The 18074-nt window shown below is 39.0% G+C and overlaps 1 pseudogene; it reads right to left on the bottom strand.

The window, feature by feature from the left end:
• The window catches only part of LOC131502162 (large ribosomal subunit protein eL31-like), a 34998-nt pseudogene extending 21197 nt beyond the window's left edge, over positions 1–13801 (bottom strand).
• Between the last annotated feature and the right edge of the window lie 4273 nt (positions 13802–18074).

The following is an 18074-nucleotide window of genomic DNA, read 5'->3' as shown; positions in this document are numbered from 1 at the left end:
AATTCTATTTATAATTTTTTGAGGGAACTCCATACTATTTTCCACCATGGCTGCACCAGTTTGCATTCCCACTGACAGTGCTCAAGGGTTCCTTTTTCTCCACATCCTCACCAACATATGTTATTTCTTGTCTTTTTTATTTTACTCTTTCTTACAGGTGGAAAGTGATATCTAATTGTGGTTTTGATTTGCATTTCCCTGATGATAAGTGATGCTGAACATCATTTCATGTGTCTGTTAGCCATCTGCATGTCTTCTTTGTAAAATGTCTATTCAGGTCCTTTGCCCATGTTTTAATCATGTAGTGTGTGTGTGTGTGTGTGTGTGTGTGTGTGTGTGTGTGTTGAATAGTACAAGATTTTTATATATTTTGGATATCAACCCATTATCAGATATATCATTTACAATTATCTTCTCCAATTCAGTCAACCCATTATCAGATATATCATTTATAAATATCTTCTCCAATTCAGTAGGTTACCTTTTTGTTTCCTTGATAGTTTCCTTTGCTGTGCAAAAGCATTTTATTGTGGTATAGTCCCAATAGTTTAATTCTTCTTCTGTTCCTCTTACCTGAGGAAACATATCAAGAAAACTGTATCTGTGACTAATATCAAAGAAGTTACTGCCTATGTAGTCTTCTAGGGATTTTATGGTTTCATATCTCACATTTAGCTCTTGAATCCATTTTGAGTTTATTTTTGTGTATGGTGTAAGAAAGTTGTCCAGTTTCATCCTTTTGTACCTATCTGTCCAGTTTTCATAGCACCATTTGTTAAGGAGACTACCTTTTTTCCATTGTATATTCTTGCCTCCCTTGTCATAGATTTATTGACCAATTAAGTATGGGTTTATTTCTGGGCCCTCTACTCTGTTCTACTGGTCTATGTGTCCATTTTTGTGCCAATACCATACTGTTTTGATTACTACAGCTTTGTAGTATATCTTGAAATCTGGGATTGTGATATCTCCAGATTTATTCTTATTTTTCAAGATACCTTTAGCTATTCAAGGTCTTTTGTGGTTCCATACAAATCTTAGTATTATTTGTTATAATTCTATAAAAAATGTTGTTTATATTTTGATAGGGATTGCATTAAATCTATAGATTGCTTTGGGTAGTATGGACTTTTTTATGTATGTATGTATGCATGCATCTATGTATTTATTTGTTTACATATTTTGACGAAGTACAACATCCATTCATGATAAAATTCTCAACACAGCAGGTATAGAGAGAACATACCTCAACATAATAAAGTCCATATATAAAAAACCCATAGCTATCATACTCAATGCTGAAAAACTGGAGCTTTTGCACTAAGATCAGGAATAAGACAAGGATGTCTACTCTTACCACTTTCATTTAACATGTATAGTACTGCAAGTCCTAGCCACAGCAATCAGGTGAGGAGGAACAAAAGGTATGCAAATTGATAAGGAAGTAAAACTTTCACTATTAGCAGATGACAGGATACCATATACAGAAAACTCTACCAAAATACAAAAACTAATAAATAAATTCGGTAAAGTCACAGGATAAAAAATTAATGTACAGAAATCAGTTGCATTTCTGTACACCAATAATGAAGTAGAAGAAAGAGAAATTAAGAAAAAAAATTCCATTTATAATTATACCCAAAATAATAAAATACTTAGGAATAAACCTAAACAAGGGGGTAAAAGACCTGTGCTCTGAAAACTATAAAACACTGATGAAAGAAATTAAAGATGACACAAAAAAATTGAAAGATATTCCATGCTGATGGATAGGAAAACATTTTACTTTTGTATGATGGAGGATTATCATTTAAAAATTCACAGCAGTTGGGGAGGCAGGAGAATGGCGGCAAAGTAGGAGGACCCTAGACTAGCCCCATCCCACAAACACAAGTAGATAATCATCCTAAATATCCCAGAAAGCAACCTGAAGACTGAAAGAAGAAACTCCACAACTAAAGGGACAGAAGAGGCCACATCAAAGAAGGTAGGAAATGTGGAGATGTAGTTTAGGGGAGATATAGATCATAGCTGCTACAGAGGGGAGGGAGCTGTGGTTGCAGAGAAGGGCGAGAGAGAGGAGAGCACACAGGGGAATGCACAAGGAGAACATTTTCCCAAAGGCACTTGCTTGGAAAATGAGAAGGACTAAATTTCCTGAGTTCTTGCAACCAGTGGGGATTAAAGCCTGGAGTGGGGCTTGGCTGGGATAGAGCCCAGAGGGCACTATCCTGATCCTAGAGAGAAGGCAGGCAAACAACCCGGGATCAGAGAGTATGGAAAGAATGATCTGAAGAGCACCTGAGGCACAGGGGGAAGAGTATTTGCTCTTCTTGAAGCATGTCCCCGAGACGCAGCATTCACAGAGACATCTCACTGAGAACAGAGGAGCTTACAGTGCCATTATCCTCCCCCACCTCTTAGCAGAAACACAGAGTCACATATTGGAACCAGCACAGCACCAGCACTGGCTGCCTAACTTGCTTACATTAATCCCACCACCCTGTGCTCCAGTGGGGCTGCCCTTCTCTGTACCGCTTGCTTCAGTCCCAGTTCAGTGGGCTCCTCTCCCAGAAGAACAGTACAAACCCCTGCCCACAACACATCTCCCAACCAGAGAGTTTTGCAAGGCCTCAGCTCTGGTGGAAGTGATGACAGGTCTCATTTCACAGGCAGACCAGAGAACGCCTAGTTAAAATTCCCCCACATTAGGTCAGGTACCAAATACTGCCCATAGCAGGCAATTAGAGCCTCTGCAGATGACTGGCATGAAGGAGAGAGCAGCCAGAACACAACAGCAGAGCACATACAGCACACACCAGAGGCAATTCCTGAAGTGGTAGGCCCTGGGCACAATACGACATCTTCTTCATAAAGCCATTGCTTTCAGGAGCAGGAGACATAACTCGCTTCCCTAACAGAGAAGAATGCAAAACCTTAGACAAAATGCAAACATGGAGGAATTATCCCAAAGGAAAGGAAGAGATAAGGCCACAGCCAGAGAAACAGATTTAAGTAACATTCTTAAAAGAGAATTGAAGGCAACAATCCTAAGGATATTCACTGGGCTTGAGAAAAAAATAGAAGACATTAGTGAAATCCTTACTTCAGAGATAAAAGACATAAAAAAAATCAATCAGATATGAAGAATGCAATAAATGAGATTAAAAACACACTTGATGCAATGAACAGCAGGACTAAAGAAGGAGAGGAATGAACAACCAGAAGACAAAGTAATGAAACATAACGCAGCTGAACAAAAGAGAGAAAGAAGAATTATGCAACACAAGAATACGCTTAGGGAACTCAATGACTCCATCAAACGAATAACATTCGTATTATAGGAGTCCTGGAAGAAGAAGAGACAGAAAGAGGGCAGAAAATTTATTTTAAGAAATAATAGCTGAAAACTTCCCTGATATGGGGAAGGAAACAGATATCTACATCCAGGAGGCACAGAGAACTCCCATCAAAATCAACAAAAGCAGGCCAACACCAAGACATATTATAATTAAATTTGCAAACCATGGTGATAAGGAAAACATCTCAAAAGTAGCAAGACAAAAGAAGTCTGTACCTTACAAGGAAAACCCATAAGGCTGGCTTGAGATTTCTCAAAAGAAACTTGGCAAGCCAGAATGAAGTGGCATGATATGTTCAAAGTGCTCAGTGGGAAACATCTACAGCCGAGAATACTCTATCCAGCAAGGTTATCATTCAAGATAGAAGGAGAGATAAAGAGTTTCCCAGACAAACAGAAACTAAAGGAGACCATGACCACTAAACCAGCCCTGCAAGAGATATTAAAGGGGAATCTTTGAGTGGAAAGGAGAGACCAAAAGTGACAGTATAAAGGCAAGAAACATGAAGTAGCAAAAATGAATATCTGTGTAAAAATCAATCAAGGAACTCACGGAAAATAAGGATATAAAACATAATAACATATACCTAAAATGTGGGGGGGAGAGGAGATAAGAATGGGTTCAAACATGAAGGGCCAACTTAATATAGACAGTCTATATTAAGGTTTATATACAAACTTAATGGTAACCATAAATAAAAACCGTTAATATACATGTAAGAATAAAGGGAAAGAAATCCAAATATATCACTAAAGAAAATCAGAAAAACAAGAAAGAGAGAAATGCAAGAAAGGATCAGAGAAGGTCTTCAGAAACAACCACAAAAGAAGTTTAAAACTGGCAATAAATACATACCTATCAACAATTACATGGACTATAAATGGGCTAAATGCTCCAATCAAAACACATAGGGTGTCATAATAGATAAAAAAGACAAGACCTATCTACATGGCGCCTATAAGAGACTCATTTTAGACCTAAAAACACCTGCAGATTGAAAGTGAGGGGATGGAAAAACATCAATCATGTAAATGGATGTCAAAAGAAAGGTGGAGTAAGCAATACTTATATCAGACAATCTAAACTCTAAAACAAAGACTATAAGAAGAGACATGGGTGCCTGGGTGGCTCAGTCAGTTGAAGATCTGACTCTTGATTTCAGCTTAGGTCATGATCCCAGGATTTGGGACTGAACCCCACTTCAGGATCCATGTTGAGCATGGAGCCTGCTTAAGATTCATTCTCTCTATCTCTCTCTCCCTTTGCCTCTCTTTGTCTCTCTCTCTCACTCAAAAAAAAACTTAGAGAAGAGACAAAGAACACTATATAATAATAAAAGTGACAATCCAACAAGAAGATATAACAATTATAAATCTTTATGAACCCAACATGAAAGCACCCAAATATATAAAACAATAACAAATGTAAACAAATTAATCAATAATAACACAATAATAGTAGGAGACTTTAACACACCACTCACATCAAGCCACAGGTCATCTAAACAGAAAATAAACAAGGAGACTATGGCTTTGAAAGACACACTGGATTAGATGGACTTAACAGATATATTCAGAATATTCCATCCTAAAACAGCACAACACACATTCTTTTCAAGTGCACATGGAACATTCTCCAGAATAGATCACATATTAGGTCACAGAACAAGTCTCAACAAATTCAAAAAGATTAAAGTCTACGATGCACTTTTTCTTACCACAATGCTATGAAACTAGAAGTCAATCATAAGAAAAAATCTGAAAAGACCACAAATACATGGAGGTTAAACAACATGCTACTAAACAATGAATGGGTCACTCAGGAATCAAAGAAGAAATTAGAAAGCACATGGAAACAAAAAAAAAATGAAAATGCAATGGTACAAAACTTTTGGGATGCAGCAAAAACAGTCTTAAGAGGGAAGCTTATAGCAGTAGGGGAATACCTCAAGAAGCAAGAAAAATCTCAAGTAAACAACCTAATTACACTTAAGGGAACCAAATAGCAAGAAACAAAGCCTAAAGCCAATAGAAGAAAGGAAATAGTAGAGATTAGAGCAGAAATAAATGATATAAAAACTAAAAAAAAACCCAAAAAACAAAAGAATAGATTACTGAAACCACAAGCTGGCCCCTTGAAAAAATTAATAAAATTGATAAACCTCTAGTCAAATGTATCAAACAGAAAATAGAAAGTACCCATGAATAAATAAAATCACAAAGGAGAGAGAAATAACACCACAAAAATACCATTATGAGAGAATATTATAAAAAACTTTGTGCCAACAAATTGGGCAACCTAGAGGAAATGGATAAATTTCTAGAAACATATAATATGTCTAGAAACATATAAATTACCAAAACTGAAACAGGAAGAAATAGAAAACTGAACAGACTGATACCAGCAATGAAATTGAATCAGTAATCAAAAAACTCCTAACAAACAAAAGTCCAGGACCACATGACTTCACAGGCAAATTCTACCAAACATTTAAAGAAGAGGGAACAGTATGGTGGTTCTTCAAAAAACTAAAATTATAACTACCCTGTGATTCAGCAATTGCACTACTAGGTATTTACCCAAAGGATGCAAAAATACATTTTTTGAATTTAAGGGGTATGTGCACCCAGGTGTTATATAGCAGCATTATCAACAATAGCCAAACGATGGAGAGAGTCCAAATGTCCATCGACTGATGAATAGATAAAGAAGTGGTATATATATACAATAGAATATTACTCATCCGTCTAAAAGAATGAAATCTTGTCATTTTTAACAACACGGATGGAGCTAGAATGCATTATGCTAAGTGAAAAGGTCAATCAGAGAAAGACAAATACCATATGATTTCACTCAAATGTGGAATTCAAGAAAAGAAATGCAGGTATATATGGGAAGGGGAGGGAGAGAAGAGAGGAAACCAAACCACAAGAGACTCTTTTTAAAATTTTTTTTTTTTTAATTTTTTTTTTCAACGTTTTTTATTTATTTTTGGGACAGAGAGAGACAGAGCATGAACGGGGGAGGGGCAGAGAGAGAGGGAGACACAGAATCGGAAACAGGCTCCAGGCTCTGAGCCATCAGCCCAGAGCCTGACGCGGGGCTCGAACTCACGGACCGCGAGATCGTGACCTGGCTGAAGTCGGACGCTTAACCGACTGCGCCACCCAGGCGCCCCTTTAAAATTTTTTTTAATGTTTATTTCTGATAGAGTGAGAGAGACAGAGCACTAGTGGGGGAGGGGCAGAGAGAGAGGGAGACACAGAATCCAAAGCAGGCTCCAGGCTCTGAGCTGTCAGCACAGAGCCCAATGCAGGGCTCAAACTCATGAACTGTGAGATCATGACCTGAGCCAAAGTTGGATGCCCAACCTACTGAGCCATCCAGGCGCCCCAAAGCACAAGAGACTCTTAATGATAGAGAATAAACTGAGGGTTTATGGAGGTGGGTGGGGGATGGGCCAGATAGGTGATGTGTATTAAAGAAGGCACTTGTGATGAGCACTGGCTATTATATATAAGTGATGAATAACTGAATTCTATTCCTAAAACCAATATTTTACTATATGTTAACTAAAAGTTAAATGAAAAATTATTTTAAAAATTTTATCCAATGAAGGGTGCCTGGGCGGCTCAGTCAATTGAGCATCTGACTTTGGCTCAGGTCATGATCTCATAGCTCCTGGGTTCAAGCCCCACATCGGGCTCTGTGCTGACAGCTCAGAGCCTGGAGCCTGCTTTGGATTCTGAGTCTCCCTCTCTCTCTGCCCCTCCCCTGCTCATGCTCATTCTCTCTCTTTTAAAAATAAATATTTTTAAAAATTTTTAAAAATTCATAGGGAATCATAAAAAAAATATAAGGAAGAGTGATACCTATTCTTCTCAAACTATTCCAAAAATAGAAGAGGCAGGAAAACTTCCAAATTCATTCTGTGAAACCAGCATTACCATGATACCAAAACCAGGTAAAGACACCACTAAAAAAGAGAACTACAGGCCAGTATCCCTGATGAACATAGATACAAAAATCCTTGATAAAATACTAGCAAACCGAATCCAACAATACATTTAAAAAACTCATTCACCACGATCAGGTGGAATTTATTCCTGGGTTACAAGGGTGGTTCACTAATCACAAATCAATCAATGTCATATATCACATCAATAAGAAAAAGGATAAGAACCATATGATCATTTCAACAGATACAGAAAAAGCATTTGACAAAGTACAACATCCATTCATGATAAAAATCCTCAACAAAGTAGGTTGTGAGGGAACATACCTCAACATAATAAAGGCCACATATGAAAAACCCACTGTTACCATCATCCTCAATGGGGAAAAACTGCGAGCCTTTCTCCTAAGGTCAGGAATCAGACAGGACGTCCAATCTCACCACTTTTATTCAACACAGTACTGGAAGTCCTGGCCAAAGCAATCAGACAACAAAAAGAAAGAAAAGGCACCCAAATCAGTAAGGAAGAAGTAAAACTTTCACTATTTGCACATGACATGATACTATATATAGAAAACCTGGAAGGCTCCACCAAAAAACTGCTAAAACTGATAAATGAATTCAGTAAACTTGCAGGATGCAAAATCAGTGTGCAGAAACCTGTTGCACTTCTACACACCCATAATGAAGCCTCAGAAAGAGAAATTAAGGAATCAATCCCATTTACAATTGCACCAATAAACATGAGATATCTAGGAACATACTTAACCAAAGAGGTGAAAGACCTGTACTCTGAAAACTATAAAACACTGATGAAAGACACTGAAGATGACACAAAGAAATGGAAAGACATTCCGTGCTCATGGATTGGAAGACCAAATATTGTCAAAATGTCTATACTACCCAAGGCAATCTACACATTAATGCAATCCCTGTCAAAATACCAACAGCATTTTTCACAGAACTAGGACAAACAATCCTAAAATTTGTATGGAACCATAAAAGACCCCAAATAGCCAAAGCAACCTCGAAAAAAGAAAGCAAAGCTGGAGGCATCACAATTCCAGACTTCAAGTTATATTACAAAGGTGTAGTAATCAACACAGTATGGTAGTGGCCCAAAAGTAGCCACACAGATCATTGGAGCAGAATAGAAAACCCAGAAACGAACACACTTTTGTATAGTCAATTAATCTTTGACAAAGCAGAAAAGAATATCCAATGGGAAAAAGACTATCTCTTCAGCAAATGCTGTTGGGAAAACTGGACAGCAACATGCCAAAGAATGGAACTGGACCACTTTCTTACACTATAAAAAAATAAATTCAAAATGGATTAAAGACCTAAATGTGAGACCTAAAACCATTAAAATCCTAGAAGAGCACACAGGCAATAACTTCTTTTTCATTGGATGGAGCAACTTCTTTTAAGATATGCTTTCTGAGGCAATGGAAACAAAAGCAAAAATATTCGGACTACATCAAAATGAAAACCTTCTGCACAGCAAAGGAAACAACCAACAAAACTACAAGGTAACCTATGGAATGAGAGAAATTATTTGCAAATGACATCCGATAAAGAGGAAGTTGGACTTTATTTTATCCCCAGGACAATGAGTGATCATCCCAATATTTTATGCAGGGGGGTTTCATGATCTGGTTGCATTTTGGAATGAACACTTCAGTGACTTCAAGGTTAAGGGGCTGTGGTAGGGTGAGAATGGAAGCATTGAAATCAGTGAGGCCTTGGCTGGAGACACTGGGGGCTTGAACCAAGGGACTGAAGGGAGGGAGTCAGAATTTAATAGGTATTTATGGAGGTAAAAATAATAAAACTTAGTGTTTGATGAGATGTAAGGGGAGAGGGATACGGAGGAGTGACATGGAAAACTGGGTAAATGGTGGTAACTGCCATTCATTAAAATACAGAAAAGTGCAGGTGGAGCAGGTTTTAGAGAGGGTGATGAGAGCATGAGGTCACTTGTGGACACCTGCAGCTGGTGTCCCATGGGCAGGCTCCAAGTGTGTATGTCCTGCAGTTGGTTGGATTTCTGTGTAACTAGAGTCTGCTGAGATACACTGGCCTTTGAAATTCAAATGGAAATGATTCAAACCACATTCCACATGCAGTGGGAGCTCTACATCCTTCCCTAAGTCTCGGTAGATTCTTGAGGGGGTGATTAATGTTTTTCCTCCTTGCCTCTAGACTTCAATTCTTGCCTCTGCTGAGTTGGTTCAGTTGATGGATCATTTTTCTGCCCTGGTTTCGTGCCACATTACCCCAGCTGTTGAACTCAGCTACTTCGCCTTAATTTTCACAAAGCCCAGACCAAAAACTCAATCACACAAGGCCATTGTATATGCAGCAGGTTTGACTCAGTGATTTGTGGAGATGCAAGGGGGTTCAGTGGCAGCAATGCAGAGCAATTTTAAAATGAATAACTGTCATCCTTGTTCTTGAGAAGCCCTGGGCCAACCTGTCAACCTCAGTGGCAACCTCCTCCTAAATTGCTTTGACCTCTCTACTTTGTCTCTCTCAGTGCCTCCTAGCAATGGAAACAAACAAACACAAGTAAAACAAAACCAAGCCTCCTATTTTATTATGCAAAATTTCTTTATAGTTGCTTTCTTCAAGCCATATTTGAACATCCAAAGATTCATAATGTCTTCTGCTAACAGTGGTCTGTATCTTCTGAGTTCTCCCCAATCGTCCCTCCTCTCTTCCTCCAGCCACCACATCTCTGTATGGAGAAGAAGGGGTATGAGTTATTTCACCACTGATAGGAATAGTACTCCCTAGAAGAGAAATGGCCATGGCTCGTTTTTATTTTAAATATTCATTTGTTTCCCTTCGTTATATAACTCTGGCTCTTGACAGTGGGCTGGAGGTAGGGGTTTGACAGTCAACAACAGAGAGCTTCTATTTGAAGCAGTACAAATAGATGTGAGCACCCATCGAGAACGTGTAAAATGAGAAGAGCAGGTGGCCTAGGACGAAAACCTGTGGTCCAAAGACATTTAAGCCTTAAATTCTAAGGGAGCTACAGAAGAAAAGGGGCCATCCAAGTGAATTAAGGAGGGTCAAGAACCAGGAAGAAAACCAGCAAAGTGTTTTGTCATGAGTACCAAGGCAGGGAGGTGCTATGTCTTCTTAGAAAGCAGGTGAAATCTGGATTTGTGTGTCTTTGTAACCTAGGGCCTGTCAGAGTGCCTGGGCTGTAACAAAGGCTCGAGGAATATTTGTTAAATTGAAACAGGCAACTTGCTAATCTGACTTCTACTTTCTCATAGTTGACCCAGCCGCTTTCTCAATTATTTTCCATATATTTTCAACATATTCCTCATACCCTCATCACATGACTTAGCTTGAGGTCCTTTGACAGTGTTTCTTTAACATCTTTTTTCTCATGCTTACAGCTTAAATTTGTCTCTATGGGTGCCCTCTCTACCTCAACATTTTGTCTCTCTTTCCATTGTGTTTTAGAGAAGATGATGTTTTTTTTTTCCCCCCTTTTGCCAGGGCTTACCTATACTGCTTACCAACTGTTCCCTTCAGGGGAACTCTGATTTGTGATAATGAGAAGCTCTAGTGAGCAACTAGCCTAGATTAAGAAAAATTATGAACTCCATTATCATTAAACACCATTTGATAAACAGTAACTTTGCAAACATTGCCTCCAGGGTAGTGGTGCTAGTAAGGGGAGAGAAATATGAAAAAGGCTCATGGTGTGGAAAAAAATGGGAACTCTGGTCCACGTAACTTCTTTACTTCCTTTCTACTGGAAACTTCTGGAGAGAGGACTATACTCAGTTCTAGTTCTTCACAACTCACTTGTACTTAACCCCTTGTAGTCTGACTTCCTGTGTTGCCAGAACTGCGGTCCACAGGATTTGGCTTACCAAGTGAATGGATTTTCCTTCAGACCTTATCCCCCTCATCTGATTTGCAATATTGGATACTGCCAGCCTCTTTTTTTCCTTCCTTTGATTCACTAAAACTCCATTCAATAGCTTCTCATCTCTTTTCTCCCCTTTCTTATGGAAGCTCATCATTTTCTAATGTCCTTTCTAACTGGAGACTGCCTTTTGAATGAACTCCAGGCCTGCACTTTGAACTGTCTGCTGAACATCTAAATTTGAAGAGTAATTCAAAACTACATATCTAAAAACAGATATTTTACTTGATTGGATCCTGGTTTAAAAACCAACTATAAAAGACATTATTTGTGAAATCAGGTACATTTGGATATGAACTAACTCTGATATTAGGGAATTATTAAATTTCAGGGTGTGATAGTAGTATTGTGGATTTATAAGAAAACAACCTTATTCTTAGGAGATGCATGCTGAAGTATTGAGGAGTAAATTGTCATGATATCTGCAACATACTTTTAAATAGTTGAGAAAAGATATACGTACACACAAACATGCATAGAGACAGGAAGCAAATATAACACAATGGTAGCAATTGTGGAATCTAGATAGTTGCTATAGAGAGGTGCTCATTGTACCATTGTGTGACTTGTTTTGGTATGTTTAAAAAATTTAATAGTAATTAATTGGGCAAAATTTTTATAATCTCTTCACTGGTCCCACACCAGCTCTTCCTTCCTGATTTGCCAATAGGACCATAGTCTTCAGTGTAGTGGGCACCTATAAATTTCTCGCCTAGCACACTTTTCCAGAAACTACTTCTCTCAGCCCTTTACATGGCTGCGCAGTGACATTCTGTGTTGTGTGGCCCAAAGCACCTGACCAAATCTTCAATAAATCCATTCTCTTGGATTTTTGGATTTGGGACTTAGAGGGCCTCTTAATGGCTGAAGCTACAAGATGTAAAACATCTACAAGATGTAAAACATAGGAACATTGGTTGCTAGGTTTTCTGCCATATGAAAAAATAGAGTTTGCAGTGAGAGACGACAAAAGATGAGCAAAGAAGGCCAGAGGCAGGGAATAGAGAAGGTCCTGTTGATACCTTTAATGACCTCTTCTCTATGGGCCATAAAATTCTTAATTGAGAACATTCAATCTCCATGGTTGCAGAGGTATCCGGTATATGGTAAATTCAGAGCAAATTCTGTTAAATAGAGGATAGTCTTCTTATGTTTTCATATTTAATTTTGTAAATATTTTCATCCCGACTTTTTCACAGGTACTGACTTTTTATCTCTTCTCAGAGATGCTTTCTTAAGCAAATATTTTATAAGACAAAACTTGTTAAGTAAGTTGTCTGAATTTATGATATTTTGGGAATTCTTTGCCAATTTTAAATGGTACAAGATCATAGGCCTTCTAGGTTTCATTCCATTATGGTACATAATGTATATTTATCCAATTAAAAAAGGAATTCCTTGAAAATAACTCTTCTTACAAATAAGAATAATCCAAAACCCAGTTATAGAATTTAAAAATCAAAATTTGCTCACCATATGCCCTACCATTGTTTGATTTGTTTCAGTCTCTTCCTTGCTTTTGTGGAAATATATTTTAGTATCTTTTGCAGACTTCATTTTCAGTAAATAGAATTCACGAAAAGCTTCAAAAGGTAAAGCTTTTATCAGTCCCCTTAAAGACTCAGATAAAATTTTTAGATGATTTTGAACAAAATTCAACCAAACTCTAGATAACTAATTTATAAGAAAGTTCAATTTGTAGAGGATACTTAGGTTGATTTAAAATGTAGTTCTTTAAAGGCTCAAAAATGTCTAAAATGTAATAGATGAAGGTATTCAAAGTGAAAAAGCACATACCAATATAGTGGAGTAACTTTTGGTGTTACAGTTGGCTTCTTGATGAAAATGCTATAGTTGACTTGTATAACTGTGTATATGTAAAACTATTTATACATTTTGAGAAGTACAGCTTCTAGTTCAACTGGGAGACATCTGATTCCTTTGGGTGTACATATGAATGATGTGTGTACCACAAATAAATCAGAGTACATTTTATCCTCCATAGGTTTCTTTTTGAATTAGTGAAAACAACGTTTTTACAGTGACATTGTGCCTTGTGTATTGCCACTCGAAAACAAATATTTTATGTTCAATCTTGAAACTTCTTATGGATTTTACAAATTCACAATGAAGTCGGATGTTTCACCAGAATCACCTTCTATATCTTTAATGTGATTCTGTGAATTGAATGAAAGAAATCAAATAATTATTGGATATTCTATTTGAAGCATTTGGTGGCCCAGATACAATTAGCATCTTTTAACTCTTTGTGAAGTTTTTCTGCTAATGGAACTGGTATATTAACAGCTGTACTTTCCCTCAAAGTATTAGGAAATTTGGAATGGAAAATGATTTATATGAATTAAGAGCAGTCATTGGATCGAAATGAAAATTACATTTCACAGTGTTATGTAAGTCTACCTTCTGCAGCTGCACGTTTTCTTTGGGCAGATTCTTCTTAAAATAACTACTCGTTTTTGAAGGAGATGCTGATGCTTCTTCAGCATATTTGCGTCTTCTGGTTGTCATTGTGGGCACAGTGATATCACTTTGGCTCCCATGGTAGAGAGTAAATGCTGTCAAGCATTTTGTGCAAGTTTCCCATTCATCATCATTTTTTTTGAGAAATAGAAATTTGGTACTTAATTTTTCATTAAATATGCACTTTGATATTTTGAGTTTATTGATTCCCAGAAGGATTCTTGCAAAATAAAAAAAAAGCATTGCCAAACAATATTACACCATACAATAAATAACAGATTCACTGTAGCAGGAGCAATCAGGCTACTTTCCATACACTAGTGCAAGGCTACTGTCTCTATTCCCTGTTTATATACACCTAACATATCCTGCTTTGAGCCACTTGCTGGTCAAGGCCTGGGCCACAGCAGAACTTGCTTGTACATCAAGTTGTCTGGCTAGGCCGAAGGAGCTGTTACTAAGCCCTTATGTCAGAGAACACTTCATTTCATCAGTGATTGTGCTCCAGTTATGTCCTTGAATAGGAAATGTTGATCATGGATCGGCAGAGATGGTTATCTTTGAGATTTAACAGTTTTTAAATTTTTTTTAATGTTCATTTACTTTTGAGAGAGAGGGAGTGCGCACGCACACACACACACACACACACACACACACACACACACACACGAGTTAGGGAGGGGCAGAGAGAGACAGAGACATAGAATCCAAAGCAGGCTCCAGGCTCCGAGCTGTCAGCACAGAGCCTGACGTGGGGCTCAAACTCACGAGCCGTGAGATCATGACCTGAGCTGAAGTGGGACACTTAACCAACTGAGCCACCCAGATGCCCCGAGATTTAACAGTTTTTTAAAGTGAGCACTCCGTGCATGGTACATGCCTCTCACACACTTCGAGAGGAAACCATGGCAGAAGCTGGATCCACAAAGTAGAGGGTACCAAACACATCCCAGCTTATTTTAATGCAACTACTACTACTAATGCTTCATTTAAAAATCACCAGAGCAAATGCTAAACTACATGGGGGTTCTGGAACAATAGGTATATACTATGACTGCCCTGGACAACCGGGCATCTTATGTTTGACTCAATTTAGGAAAACCCATTACGTTCACGGATAAAGTTCCTTTAAACTTGCATTGAACGTGGACTGTATTTGTTTCTGATTGGGGTCCCTGTAGCCTCTCACATCCAGTAAACGTGATCACTGGCTGGTCTTCTTTTTGAGAAAGACAGTTTGACAAAATAGGAAAAGACTGGTCTTAACTCTATTGCTTTCTAGCTGTGTGACCTTTGACATTTACTTAGTTTCCTCATCTGTCAATTGGGGTCAAGATGCCCATCTTATAAGTAGGTTGGATTGTTTGTTGTCAACCTAGCATCATCCTCGCCACTCTCTAAAATTTCTCTGGCTCACAGGGGAGACACTTAGAGCAACATTTCACAGAATGCCTTTCTGGTGTGAGTCTGGGTTTGTAATGTTCCACTGGGAGGGACTTGTGTGAGCTTTGAAAGGTGAAAAGAGGAAGAGAAGCTGGATCCTTTGCAGATGCTTCCCTCGGTTTTCATTGTCCTCCTGAGATTCCCACCCCAAAGTGCTGTAGCAGCTGACATCATCACAGTGGCCTTCGTGAGATTTCTGCGCTTTTGGATTTCTGGGAAGTGGCCTTCCTGACTTTCACTCCCTTAGCCCTGCCAAAGGTTGCAAAGGTTCTAATTCCCTGCATTCAACCTTTCTATTTAGCATACAGAGTTTCTGTTTTCCTGGTAAGCTCTAACAGATACCTGGAGTGGTTGTGAGGATGAAATCCATACTATGTGTACAGCACTCACCACAGAACCTGACAGGCATCGAGCAGATGGTCAATCCACAGTAGCTGCCTTATTGTTATAATCATCAGGAGAATGACTTGATTTATTCTGTTTCTCATTTTGGTACTGGGCGAACTGGGGAGACCTCTGGACCCTCACAACTCTGCTAGTCTATCCCTGGGACTTTTCTGGAGGCTCTTAGTCTGATAGATGAGAAAAGAATTCAAGGATGGACCAGACGCAGAGTTTGAGTGGAACAAGTGAAGAGTTTATTAGAGAGAGTATACTCTCGAGATACGAGAGCACTGAACTCAAGGGAGGGCTGTGCCTGGGGTTTGGCTCTTTATCTTTTATTGAGAGTTGCTAACTAAGGGGAGGAATATTTAGTATTTGGAAAGGAGATTTCTTTGCCAGCAGGGGTTCACACCTTTTCTCTTCTACTTGGTCAAGGATTCCGTGGCCTTCTTTGTCTTGGGCCTGTCTGGTTTGATCTGGCTTCTTGTGACTTTGCAGAGTACTGCCAGAACAGGCTGCTAACCTTCTCAATAATGGGGCTTGACCCTCCCTTAGTTGGCTCCATGCATCCTGTTAAAGCCTAACTAATGTGCATCCTGTTAAAGCCTAACTAACTACTTACTCTAACTGTTCTGTCTCAGAGCAAAAGCCCGTGTTCTATCTTTGTACCTTTGAATCCTTTCTCTGTTCAGAAGCCTCTGAAGTATGGCCATTGGTTGGAAGATGGTTTGTACTTTCCATGGCTCCAACCTGCTCCAGTTCTGACAGTTGGCCATGGTTCTCTGTCCTGACTGCTGGACCAGGCATAGTAGGTCCAGTTAAAGAAGCTTCATAAGGATGAAGTCTGAACTTCAGAGGAGGAATGTAGAATAAGGAGAGGACAGCCTAGGGCCTTCCGCTTCATGAGCAGCTGACATAGAGAGCCAGCTACCAAAGGGATGACTCCATCTTGTCCTGGTGCTAAAATCCACCTAGTTCCCCAGTACTGTTCCAGACTGATTTGTGGTAACAGTGCTCTGTCATTACAGACAGTGGATGGCACTGCCTCTACTTCTTCCCATGTACACAATTTGGGATTTAATTTTTCTCAATATTCTGATCTGTCCTCACCCATATGGAAACTGACAGGATAAAGAGAGAGAAGAATAGTATTTTCTCTAAACTCTAACATCTTCAGTTCTCCTTTCCCATCTACAAATCACCTCTTGGAAGTATAACTGTCTTCTTTGTCTCTTGAGAACATTAAGTGAACAATGGGGATTAAGGGAATTGGCTTCTTTTAACCTGCTTTTCTGTTTCTCAAATGATGCAAGACAAATTTCTCTTGCAAGACACCCCAGGTATGTAGCATGGTCCAGAGGGTGGTATCATGGTATAGTGGAGATAACATGATATAATGAATAGGAGAGCTGAGTTCTCAATCTAGCTATGATACCTTAATTCATTTCCCTTTTTTCTGGAACTTTGGCTTCTTCATGTGTGTAATAAATATGGAGTTATACAGATCTGTTGTCTTTTACCCAAAGCTCTTGCCAGATATGAAGAAGATTTCAAAGTTTTTCAGAATACTAAAAGGTAATACATCTTGTATCATGTAACACCCTCAACAGGGTTAGGGACAACATCCTATAATCAAATACATTAATATTTCTGCAGCAAAATGTATGAATATTCACAATGAGTGAGATAGACATTATAAATAGCCTAATGTGTGATCAGGTCACATCTTTGCTTTGTGGAGGAAGTAACACTTGAGCTGAGATCTGGATGACAAGATGGCACCTGCCATGTAAAGATCACGAGGAAGGTAAAGGATCAGGTAAAGGATCAAGCTAGGGCAGAAGTCAAGAGGTGAGAATGAGCTTGGCACACGTGGAACAAAGGGAAGGTCAGTGTTGCTGAAGACAGACAAGGATGAAAGGGGCAGAACGGAGTTAGTGAGGGAGTTAGGACTCAGATCACAGGAGGCCCTGCTGGCCTAGCTAAGGAGTCGGGATTGCGTTCTAAGTGGAGTAGGAAGATTTTTGAGGACTTCAAGCAGGGAAATAACATAATCTAAATGAACTCTGAGCAAGTTTCCACTGACTGGCATGTGAAGAAGGGAGCTGAGCAAGGGAGCAGAGAAGCCAGGGACATTGGAGGGAAACCAGGAGCTGAAGAGGCCACAAAAAGAGTTTCAAAAAGAAGCATGTGGGCAACTGTGTTGATCGCTAGTGAGAGGTTACATCCAATGATTGATTCTCAATCAGAAACTGGTATCGGACTTGGCAATGTGGAAAAAGTCATTGCTCTGGAAATGGTTTCAATGGCGAAATGGAGACAGAGAGCTTGACTGGAGCAGGTTGAGGAAAACATGGTCCTGCTGTTAAGGGGAGCAGAGAAGTGCAGCTGCAGTTGAAGAGAGATGTGGGATGAGGGAGAGTGGGTGCCATACTCTGAATGTGGGGCTAGGATTGTGGGTTGGGACAAATGCTACGGATATAGAGTGAGGAGG

The sequence above is a fragment of the Neofelis nebulosa genome, chromosome X (genome assembly GCF_028018385.1).
Source record: "Neofelis nebulosa isolate mNeoNeb1 chromosome X, mNeoNeb1.pri, whole genome shotgun sequence".
Lineage (NCBI taxonomy): Eukaryota > Metazoa > Chordata > Mammalia > Carnivora > Felidae > Neofelis > Neofelis nebulosa.
This window is presented reverse-complemented; position numbering and strand designations above follow the sequence as displayed.